Source organism: Ictidomys tridecemlineatus, unplaced genomic scaffold, assembly GCF_052094955.1.
Source record: "Ictidomys tridecemlineatus isolate mIctTri1 unplaced genomic scaffold, mIctTri1.hap1 Scaffold_474, whole genome shotgun sequence".
NCBI lineage: Eukaryota > Metazoa > Chordata > Mammalia > Rodentia > Sciuridae > Ictidomys > Ictidomys tridecemlineatus.
The window spans coordinates 150124-162330 of NW_027523079.1; the positions used below are offsets into that span (position 1 = coordinate 150124).

At 50.6% G+C, this 12207-nt stretch overlaps 1 pseudogene; it reads left to right on the forward strand.

The window, feature by feature from the left end:
* Positions 1-639: 639 nt before the first annotated feature.
* On the forward strand, positions 640-11988 carry LOC144373743 (helicase MOV-10-like; annotated as a pseudogene).
* Positions 11989-12207: the final 219 nt, after the last annotated feature.

Below are 12207 nucleotides of genomic sequence, written 5' to 3' on the forward strand. Positions count from 1 at the left end.
AGGCAGGTCTGAGGCATTGGCGGCGGTGGCGGCGGCAGGAGTGTGGGTAGGTGGGGTGAGATGGCACCGCCTGGTCTGTCCTGGCCTGTCAGGGCGCGGGCGGTGGTGTTCTGGTTTCTGCCACCTTGTCCCTGCAGTATGGGGCGGAGGAGACGCCCCTGATATGTAGTTCCGACTGGGTGGATTGGTTCCCAAAGGATTTCTTCTCTGGTGGAGAGGAGAAGGATGAGTTCAAAGCTGAGGATTCTGCTCTTGAGGATGCTGCACAGCCGCAAGTCCTCCATTCAGAGGGTGAGTTGGTGGTGTTGGGTACTTCTGTCCTCCCTTGGCTCCCCTCCAGTGTCCCAGGTGGCCGCTATCAGGAGTCCCAGAGGAGGGTGATGGTCATGCTGGCCTACACCTGGGTCGCAGCGCACGGGGAGGGGATAAGACGAAGAGACCAAAGGGAAGGCTCAGGTAGGGAAAGAACTGCGGAGGGACGCCTGGTGGGGGAAAGGGAGATTGCAGGAGCAGGAGGTCAGAGGTAGCGGGCTTCCCCCCTCTGCACCCTCATCGCAGGGCCGCCAACTTCCAACCACAGCGGCGACTTTCAGTTTCATTTCCACGGACCCTCCTGCCTGGGCTGTAGCCATCGCTGAGATGCCCAGTATGTTCAGCTGCCGGCAGCTCCAGGAGATGGGCCAGTGCTTGGAGAGTTTCCTAGTCGTTAGAGGACAGGACATGGAGACAGATCCCGAGCAGCTGCGAACCATTTATAACAGCGACTTCAAGATCAGGTACCGGCCTATGCAACCCGGCCCGAATCATGGGCCCTGTGTACCTCTACTATCTCCTGCCACTCCCCTCGCACTTCTCACTTTAGTGCAACCAAACTGTATGTGATACTAATCATCACTCACTATTACTGAGGTCTCCTATGTGCCAGGTGCTGGGCTAAGTGGCTTGCAGCAATGCTACCATCTTGGGTGAGGCTCACAGCAACCTTTAAAAGAGGCAAGCCTTGCCATTCCCATTTCATAATGGAGGGAAGCGAGGCTCCCAGAGGTGCAGGAATGGCCCAGAGGTAGCGAGGTCACACCCCTCACCTTGACTCACTGTGCCCTCCGTCTTTTGCCTGAGTAGTGCCCATTCATCTTTGGGAGACCAGTCCCCTCCCCTAGGCTGCCCTGGGAGCCTCAGAGGCTGCACTGCGGTCACACACTGGAATCTCTGGGTTCAGTCTGAGTGCTTCTCAAGGCAAATCTGGCCTACGTCAGCAAGACTCAGGTCAGGTTCTTCAAACTGGACCACTGGACTGACTCGCGGCTTCCAGAAAAGAGGAGAATGAAGCTGAGCTCAGATATCAGCAAGCACCATAAGTCACTGCTAGCCAAGATCTTTTATAACAGGTGTGTGTACGTGTGTGTGTGTGTGTGTATTTGTTCGTGAACACACACTTGCTTGTGAGGGGTACTCAGGGCATGGGGGAAGGGGCTGTCTAACCAAGAAGAGTAGTTTGCTCAGGTTGTGGGGAGGCCTCTTCCTTAAGGAATGGGGGAAGCAGGTGGGGGGCTTGGCTGTGGGTGAGAGCATGGCTGGCACTCTCCCCAGGGCATCCCCCAGCCCAGGCCGCTCCTGCCCTAGCCCCCACCCTTGACTCCCACTCTCCCCAGGGCTGAGTATCTTCATGGGAAGCATGGGGTGGACGTGGAAGTCCAGGGGCCCCATGAAGCATGAGATGAGCAGCTCGTTATCTGCCTGGGTTTGAACCACAAGGAGGTGCTGACCCTGAGGCTCTGGGACGGAGGAAACAAACCTGCTACCCTCAGTCACCTCTTCCCACTCTGCCAGAAACCCCAGTTTGCCTTCTACTATGGTGACCAAGATCTGCCCTGCCTGCTGGGCCCCGGTGAGTAGCTTTCCAAAGGGAAGAATTCTGGTGGGCAGGGCTTGTCCTAGCAGGGCTGCAGCTTTGGAGCACACACTTTGGCTGTCCAGTAGTCTCCTCTCGGGATAGGTCTGGCTGGGCAAGTGTCAGGGTCAGCATGTTGGTGGGAGGGTCCCTGCCTTCCCTCCCCCCTCCCATTCACTCAGCCTTCTTCCTGCAGGTGAATGCTATGAGTTGCATGTGCACTGTAAGACCAGCTTTGTGGGCTACTTCCCAGCCACGGTGCTCTGGGAGCTGCTGGGACCTGGGAAGTCAGGTTCAGAAGGAGCTGGCATCTTTTTACATTTCCCGTTTCTTGGCTGCCATCGCCCACAGCCCTATGGCTGCACAATTGGAGCCCATGACTCCCTTCAAGCACACCTGGATCACTGGAAACACTGTGTTGACCAACCGGATAGAGGAAGGAGAAAGACCTGACCTGTAAGCCCTCCCTCCAGACCTGACAGGGCTTGGCCTGTCCTTATCACAACAGTGTGGACCCTTGGTAAAAGCCCAGAGCTGGGAACCAAGGGACCCTTTATTCCCTCCTCTGGGCTCAGAAAAAAAAATTCTGCCTAGGAAGCAAACTGCAGGAGAGTAGCAGGAACAAGGACAGTATGAAAACATTTTTTAAGAAGTATTTTCACTGTGTAATGAATTATCAGGCAGCCCATTATAGACCGACACACACCTCTCCCCCCACCCTCTCTCTCTCTTTCTCTCACAGCATTGGGGATCAAAACCATGCATGCTAAGCCCATGTTCTACCCAGCCCCCTCTCTTCTCTTTTTAAATTAAAAATAATTGGTAGTACTGGGAATTGAAATCAGGGACACTTTACCACTGTGCTATAGCCCCACTTCTTTTTATTTTGAGACAGGGTCTTGCTAAGTTGTTGAGACTGGCCTTGAAATTTTGATCCTTCTGACTCAGCCTCCTGAGGTGCTGGGATTATTGGCATGCATCACTGCACCCAGATCTCTCTCTTTTTAAAAACAACTTTACTGAAATAATTCACATATCATACAGGTCAGTGATTTTTTTTAGTATGTTCACAGATATGTGCAACCATCATTACAGTCAGTTTTAGAACATTTTATTATGCCAAAGAAGAGAAACCCAATACCCTTCAGCTACCACCCTTTTTTCACTCACCCACCTGCTTAGTACTTAGCAGCCACTCACTTTATCTCTGTCTCCATAAATTTCTCTGTGCTGGACATGTCATGCGAGTGGACTCATGTGTAAACATCTTTTCGACATAGGTAGCTAGTTACAAAATACTGTAGGACCTTCACAGTTAGATAATTGTTCACTTTTTGTTAACAATATATAGGTGCCAGGTGCAGTGGCACATGCCTTTAATCCTAGTGATTTAGGAGGCTGAGGCAGAAGAATTACAAGTTTGAAGCCAGCCTCAGCAACTTTGTGAGGCCCTACACAACTTACTGAGACCCTGTCTCAAACCAAAATTAAAAAGGGCTGGCTGGGGATGTGGCTGAGTGGTAAAGTGCCCCTGGGTTCAATTTCTGGTACCCCAAAACAAAAACAATATATATACACATATAATATAAATTAATCTGGAAGCCTGCATACCCCCAAAAATTAACATTGGCTGTCTCAGGATGGTAAAAATGTTATTATAATTTTTTGCCAGATTCTTTTTTAATAATGAAAATGTATTATAAATAATATATTTTAAATATTCCAAGTATTGGGATTTCCAAAATTGGTCCACCCATGGACTGAGCAGCCACATGAGCTAGTGAGCTCCATGTCCTTGGGCAGAGGCTGCCGACCACCCTTTGGAAATGGCATCACAGGGGTCCTTGTGCCTCCTCCACGGAGGGGCATTCCCAGAGTCTTGAAGGTGACAAGTTCAATGTTTATGACAGCTTTTCCCCCTACTTCTGCAGTGCTAAAGGCCATGACTTGAAGGTAAGTATGGAACTGGGGACCTACTACCCACCCCCATGCCTCAGGCAGCTGCTCCCCATCCTTCTTCAGAGAACAAGTATCTTCACTGCCTCAAAGGAGATTGCTGAGATCAAGTAAGTGCTTTCCTTCAGTACCCCACTCCCGTCTTCCCTCTCCCTGCTGGCCTCTGCCTGTTGCTTTGGATGTCTGTCCAGCCTCCCAGGCTCTCTTTGTTCACCCTTGCTGAGCAGCCCACTTGCCAGTTGCTGTTCCAAATGGGCCTTGCCCATTCTGGTGGGGAACAGTGAGCACTGATCATTTCTTTTATTTTATCTTGTACATTCCATATTCTGGTGAGTGCTTTGAAGAACTCAAGTAATGCTAAAGTAAAACCAAAGCAGGACAAGGGGATGAATTGGTGATGTTTTACAGAGAGTAGTCAGTCCTGGTCTCTTTGAGGAGGTGACATTTGAACAGAGAATGATATTTGAATGAGGTTAGGGTGTGAGTCATGGAAGGAAGATCTGGGGAAGAATGTTTCCGCCATAAGATCTACCGCGGATACTCAAGTCAGGTCTGAGGTTGGGTCAAGGACATTGGAGGAAGCAAGAGTTGGGGCTCCCTTCTTCAAGGCCTCTGACCCAATCCATTTCTCTGTCCTTCTGGTCTTCTCTGATTAATGGTGTGTTCCTAGTTGCAAATGGGAGGGGCTAGATGCTCCTGGTCATGGGGGTGCTTGATCTGTCCCTTTTCTGCCCTTCCCACTTCATCCTCCAACCATCACTGCCAGGGCCCAGCTGGAGACAGCCCTGACGTGGAGGAACTATGAGGTGAAACTCTGACTGCTGCTGCACCTGGAGGAGCTGCAGATGGAGCATGACATCTGGCACTATGACCTGGAATCAGTGCCCATGACCTGGGACTCCATGGACCAGAACCCCAGGCTGCTCACTCTGGAGATTGGGGCTCAGATCAGGTGCAGGGAGGGCAGGCTCAAGTCAGCCAACCTCTATAGGCCATTCCTAAATACAGGTCAAACCTAGAAAAAGGATGAAATGGTTCCTGTCCCAGAGGGGTCAGCAAGGGATAGGGTGGGCATCCTTTGCCCAAAATGGTGTCAGAGCAGGACATTGGGGTTTTAATCTAGACTTTGCTACTACTGGCTGTGTGATCTTGGGCAATATCCTTGCTTTCTCTGAGCCATAGGTTCCTTATCTAAAAAGCATAAAGCTGGACTGGATAATTCTTAGGCCCCTTTCTAGCACACAGATTTTGAATGTGTGTACCTTAGACCAGAATTGCCCATGAGAATAAATTTCTCCACACAAATGCAGGTGGGAAGAGAGAACAAGGATGATCATGGCAAGATGACTACAGGAGATGAGTTTTAACAATATTTTAAAGGCAGAGTAGAACTGAGCTGGTGAGAGGGCAGCTGAGTAGAGTGGGAAGCAGCTGCCAGGCCTTAAACTAGCACCCTGGAGTTCTGAACCTGTGAGCAGCTTGGGAAGGTTGTATTCTTCCTCTCCCCACAACTCCTGTCTGGTGGGAGAGGAAGGGAAATAGGGAAAACGCAGCTCTCTGAGTCTTGGGTTAGAAGGCCAGAGCCTCAGTTTTCGTCCCTCAGAGATCTGGAGAGCCTGGAGGTTGGGTCCTTCAGTGACCATGCTTGGGACAGAAGCTTGCTTATGTTCACACCCTGTAGGTTCCTGGTGTGACTGAGAGCCACCCCTCAGTGCTGCGGGGGGACCACCTGTTTTCCCTCTGTCCTCTGAGACACACCAGGAGGACCCCATCACCTACAAGGGCTTCATGCACAAGGTGGAACTGGACCATGTCAAACTGAGCTTTTCCATGAGGTGGGTGTTGGGGGAACCCTTCTTCAGGCTTCTCCCTCAGGTCAGGGGAGACAAGAGGCTTTCTCCTAGGATGAGTGGATCCCAAGCACAGGGCAGGGGCTTTTCTTCCAGGGAACTCTGAGCTACCTCAGCAGCTGCCTCTCCTAGGGAGCTTTTATGGAAGTCTTGGAAACAGGGAGTGGAGCAGAGGGAGGTGGAGGGAGGTCCTGGCTTTTTACTGTCTGGCCCACCTAACTGGAACTACTCTACCTTTCTCCCTATCCAAACCCTCCTGAACCGATTTGTGGATGGGCTGACCTTCAAGGTGAACTTCACCTTCAACCGCCAGCCCCTGCAGGTCCAGCATCGGGCCCTGGAACTGACAGGGTGCTGGCTGCTGTGGTCCATGCTTTTTCCTGTGGACTCCTGTGGGGTCCTGCTGCTGCCCTCAGATGTGAAGCTCAAGTGAGACTGAGGGCAGGGGACTCCAGGGCTGGTTGGAGTGTGGGGCTTGGGGATGGAGTCCTAGAGGCTTCTGGGATGCTGGCTGGATAAGTTGAAGTTTGGATTCCCGGCCTCCCTGCCAGGCTGTATGACTGGAGTCTGGAGTCACACCCAGAGCAGCTGCAGGCCATAAAGCACATTGTTATGGACACCACACATCCAGCCCCCTACATCATCTTTGGGCCTCCAGGCACTGGCAAGACTGTCACATTAGTAGAGGCCATTAAGCAGGTGAGGCTTGAGGATAAACCTGGGACCTATATCCTTGACTCCCCCAGATGGAGCGGTTTTCCCCAAATTCTGATTTCCTTCATCTCCCTGAAAGTTCTTGTTTCTCAGCAGCCATCAAAAGTAGGTGGGGAGGGCTAGGGCTGTAGCTCAGTGGCAGAGCACTTGCCTGGCATGGGTGAGGCACTGGATTCAATCCTTAGCATCACATAAAAATAAACAGATAAAATAAAGGCATTCTGTCCATCTACAACTACAATTTTTTTTAAAAAAAAAGTGGGGAGCTAGAGTCAGTGTGGCTGTTGAGCACTGTTGGGTAGGTTGGGCACTGTGTGGCTCTTGGAATGACTTTTTGCATTTTGGTATTCATAGACTTGTGTGTTTTATTGCAGTTGTTGTCCCACGTCAAAGTGCTAATTGAACTAGCAGGGCTCCAGGATAGAACTTGTCATTTATATCACTGCCTCCCTTGGCTGTGGGAGGCAGATGCTTCACTGCCCCAGTGTGAGTCACTAGAGTTTGGGAAACTGCTTCCCACACTCTACCTGTCCGCATCTCAGGTGGTGAAGCACTTGCCCGAAGCTCACATCCTAGCCTGCGTTCCATCCAACTCGGGTGCTGACCTTCTCTGTCAGCGGCTCTGGGTCCACCTGCCCAGCTCCATCTACTGCCTCCTGGCCCCCAGCAGGGACATCCACATGGTACCTGAGGACATTAAGGTCAGGGAAGTGCAGAGGGTCAAGGGATGGCAGATGTCTGGGAGACTCTAAGGGTAAACCAGAAAAGTAGGGAGACTTGGATCCTCATCCTTGGGTGGGTGAGAACCCTCTCTGGGCCTCAGTTTCCATGTCTATAAAGTGGCCCAGTGCCAGAGTGAGGGTGGGCATGGGTAGAGCCAAGCTGATGCCTCATGTTGCTTCACAATCCACAGCCCTACTGTAACAGGGATGCGAAAAAGGGGGAGTATGTGTTTCCTGCCAAGAAGGAACTGCAGGAATATTGCATCTTAATTACCACTCTCATCATGGCCAGCAGGTGGAGAGTGTGTGTGTAAATAAAAGGGTAGTGGGCTGGGAAGATGGGGAAGGGTTTTCAGTGGGTGAGTGAGGGATCAGATTGGGTGAGCATTCAGGTTTGGTAGTTGGGTGCCTGGGGATGACCCTGCCTGGCCTGACACCTCCCAGGTTGGTATAAGCCCAGTTTCCCATTGATCACTTCACACACACCTTCATCGATGATGCTGGCCACTGCATGGAACCTGAGAGTCTGGTGGCCATAGTAGGTGAGCGGCTCAGAGTGGGGTACAGGTGTGCCACCCTGCATGGGGAGATCCCATCACTTACCTTTCTCCTCATACCACCTTTGCCTTCTAGGACTGATGGAAGTTAAGGAAACAGGCAATCCAGGAGGGCAACTGGTGCTGGCTGGAGACCCTTGACAGCTGGGACCTGTGCTGCAGTCCCCACTGACACAGAAGTATGGGCTGGTGTACTCGCTGCTGGAATGGCTGCTCACCTACAATGCCCTGTACAAGAAGGGCCCTGATGGCTATGACCAAGCTCATCACCTCAGTTCATAACCAAGCTGCTATGAAACTACAGATATGCCCACACCCTCATCTCCCTCCACTGCTAGCCCATGCCTTCGTACCCATTGTGCTCCAGCAGGAGGCTGTGGTCTGCATTCCTGGTGCTCTGTGCCTCTGTGATGCAGAAAGGAGTATAGACTGGAAGGTCGGAGGCCTCCTTTAGCTAGTGGTTTTATTCTGGACTACTGAGATTATCTAGATATGGGGGTGGTCAGACACCAGGATTTGTCTCATGTCTGTCTCGGATGGCATTTCCAGGCAATCCAAGGAGAAATGAGAAAAAGAATAGTTTTTCATAAACATATTATCAGATTAGAGGGCTAGGCAGGGTTGTTTGTTTTGCAGTGGTGGGGATTGAACCCAGGCTCTCACACATGCTAGGCACATTCTACCACTGAGTTACATAGCCAGCTCTGTTTTGTTTTGTTTTGTTTTAAGAGTCTCTTTGTTCCCCAGGCTGGCCTCAGGCAGTCCTCCTGCCTCAGCCTCCTGAATAGCTAGCTGGACCTACAAGCACACAGAACCACACCCTGTTTATATACTTCTTTTACTGAATAAGTTTAGACATTAAAAATGCTTGGATGAGTACCATATAGGACAGTTGCAGAAAGGAAATGTTATTGTATCATTACTACTTTTATTTTTGGATTTAACATATTATCTCAAATAAGGGTAATGGGAAGTGATACATTGTTTCTGTACTGACCTTCCTTGGCAAAATTGAAAGCTGAGTCCCTAATTTCTTAGTTTTTTCTTTTTCTTTCTTTCTTTTTTTTTTTTTTTTTTTGAGGGATGGAGTGTGCCAGGGATTGAACTGGGCACATGACCACTGAGCCACATCTCCAGGCCTATTTTGTATTTTTTTAGAGACAGGGTCTTACTGAGTTGCTTAAGTGCCTTGCTTTTTGCTAAGGCTGGCTTTGAACTGGTCATCCTCCTTCCTCTGCCTCCAAAGCCACTGCAATTACAGGCATGCACCACCATGCCTGGCAAATCTTAGTTTTTAAAAGTAATTTGAAAATAATAATAATAATTTCACTGTTCACTGGATCCCTATGGACCCACAAGTTCTGCTTTATGTGGTGTGCAATGCCTGGCAGGAGAGCTTGCAGGTGAATGTGTCCTGCTATGCAGAAAGCAGGAAGCAAGATGCTCATGTGTGGACCTAAAGCCTGTCCCCCAAGGGCAGGACAAAAGTAATCCAGGCCTTGGTCTAGCTCTCCCTCCCTCCTGCCTCTCAGGTCCCATCCCATCATCCTGGACATTCCCAACCAACTCTACTACGATGGAGAGCTACAGGCCTGTGCAGATGTGGTGGATCAAGAGTGCTTCTCCCGCTGACAGGGTCTGTCTCAAAAGGTGAGGCTGGAAAGAGCAGGACTCAGGCCCCCACCCCCATATCTTGATTGTTTACTGAAGGTAGGAAAAGGCTCCACTGAACACCAGGGGTCCCTCCAGTTGTCACCTTGGCCTAATCTTCCTTATTGCCTGCAAGGGTTTTGGAGTGGGAGGGAAGGGAAGCAGGGAAGTCCAGTTGAGGGTTTCTTCTAACCTATGACCAGGGATTTCCCATCATCTTTCATAGTGTGATGGGCAAAGATGAGCATGAGTGCAATAGCCCATCCTTCTTCAACCCTGAAGAGGCTGACACGGTGACCTCCTACCTGAGCTGCTCCTGGCCCCTTCCTCTAAAAAGGGGAAAGCATGCCTGAGCCCACAAAGCATTGGAGTCATCTCGCCATTACCGGAAGCAGGTCAGGCCCTCAGTTCCCAGCAAGGATGGGTCCTCCCCCAGGTGATACCTCTGGAACAGCCCTGGCCTCTGCTGGCCCTATATCTCAGAAGAGTGCAGAGGTCAGCTTCCTCCTCCCTCTTTGCTCCCCAGCTCTCTGGCCTCCTTCCTGCCTGGTTCCTCTTGAATTGAGGTGACTGCATAAGAGAAAGATGCCTTTCCCTTCATTCCAGGTGGAAAAATCCATTATTGCATCACCAAACTTGACAGGGAGCTTCAGAGACTGGAAGGACTTGAAGGTGACTCACTACTTCACATTCACTCTCACCTTCTTTGTACCCTTCTTTTTCCCAAATCAGAGACCTCAGCTCCTGTGCCACTGCTTCAGTCTGGCCCATGTCCCTGTCCCACCTCCACTGCCTTGGACAGAACTGGGTTTTTCCCCATCCTCTTGCTCCTCAAAGCTCCAGCTTATAGTTCTGGCATGAGATCAGGAAGCCTGCATGTTTAACAACCTCCCACATCACTGTGATTGGGCAGGTTTGAGGTCTTTGCCCTAAGAATGAAGTCCAAATGCCACAGCCTACCCCCATTTGTCATGTGATATTGTCACCTCATCTCCACCCTCAGTAGCTTAACACTTGCTCTGAGATGGTGATTCTTAATACAGAGAAAAATCACCTGGAGGGATGTTAATACTACCAGGGCCCCTCCCAGCCAATTAACACTGATATCTGGGGGCAGAGCCAGGGCACTAGTATTTTTTTTACAGCTCCTCAGGTACAAGCCTGAAACCTACTCTTTTGAGATTTGGAGACATCTGCCTTGGAAAATTCTGATCAGGAAGTCTGGGTTAGGGCCCAAGGTTCTATAGTCTTAACAAGTACTTGCTGATTATCTCCAGGAAAGTTTTAGAAACACTCTTTTTATTTACTGTGTTCTTTGAAACACTGTTTGCTTTGTTCTGATGACTTTACAGGCCCGAATCCCAGAGCTAGCTTTACTCTTGAGGCTTGTACTTCCAGAGCATGCCTCTTGTCCCCTGTGGCAGCACTCACCCACTGATTGACAATTGCCCAGTGTACCCTCCTTGCAGCTCAAGCGCCATGTGGCAGACATCCCTTAAGTTCCCCTTGAACCCACCTATTCTCACGCCCTGACTCTATCTCTTCTAGGTGGACTCTGTGGAAGAATTCCAAGGCCAAGAATGCAGCGTGGTCTTCATCTCTACTGTGCGAAGCAGACAGAGGTTTGTGCAGCTGGATCTGTTCTTTAACCTGGGTTTCCTTAAGAACCCCAAGGTTGGAGGGCTGGTGGGTGTAGCAGGAATTCTTCCTTCCTCTGGCCTTTCCTTCCCATGACCCCACCACTTCTTCCTTCCAGAGGTTCAACGTGGCTGTGACCTGGGCCAAAGCTTTGCTCATCATAGTGGGCAACCCCATTCTCTTGGGCCATGACCCCGACTGGAAAGCGTGAGCATTCCTGCCCTGTAATCCCTCATGGTTGCCACAAGCCCCAGCTTAGGCAGCTGTATCTTCATTAGTACCTGTTTATGGCTCAATCCTCAGGATCAGTTAATCTTCATAAAACCTCCATCTTATTTGTAAGTGAGCTGACATTTAGAGCTTGAGCAACCAAAGCTCAGATGTGGCAGGACCCAGGCCTCGCCTCCAGCCTGTGCTGGTACTCCTCATCCAGGCCTGCATGGCTCTGTGTGTCAACACCTCTGTCCCCCACAGATTCCTGGAGTTCGGTAAAGAAATCAGAGGGTATACAGGGTGTCCCTTTCCTGGACCTACAGAATGGACAGAACTTACTTCAAGATCTGAGCAAGCTCAGCCCCTCTATCTTAGGTATGACTAGGCCAGGGTGGACCAGGCAGGGGACAGTGGTAGAAGAGAAGGTAAAGAAGACAAACCATACCTCCTTTCTTTCTAGGGCCCCATGGTCATGACTACCTCCCCCAGGAGTGGGAGAGTAAAGGGGGCCTGTCCCTGCAAGTGGAGCCCCAGTGGAGGAATTCGCTCTGAAGACACAGCTGCCTGCCTTCTCACACCAAGCCAAGCCTTAGCCCGCTGCACCCAATCCTGAACCAGAATCCAGCTGGGCTGCCCCTCTAAGGGACAGGAAGGCTGGGGGATGGTGTTTACAACCAAGCCATTCCACCCCTTTCACTGCTGGGGATAATGACACATCAAGCTGCTTGTTAGCATTGTTATGGGGGAAGGGGAAGAAAGAAAAACTCTGAAAACAAAAAATCTTATTCTATGCAAAATCCTCTAGATCGTGTCTCCTCTTCTTGGGCCCAGCTTCCTGTGTCCCCAAGCTGACCTGCAAGAGGCTGAGACTGTCACACCCTGTCCAGGGCCACATCTCCTCACAGCCTCCATGTCCAGGGGAGGAAACTCAGTGGGAAGCCACCCACCAGTTACTAAATTTAGTCCAGACTAGAGACCATGCCCCTCACCTACCCCCCAGGCTAAGCCAGGCATGA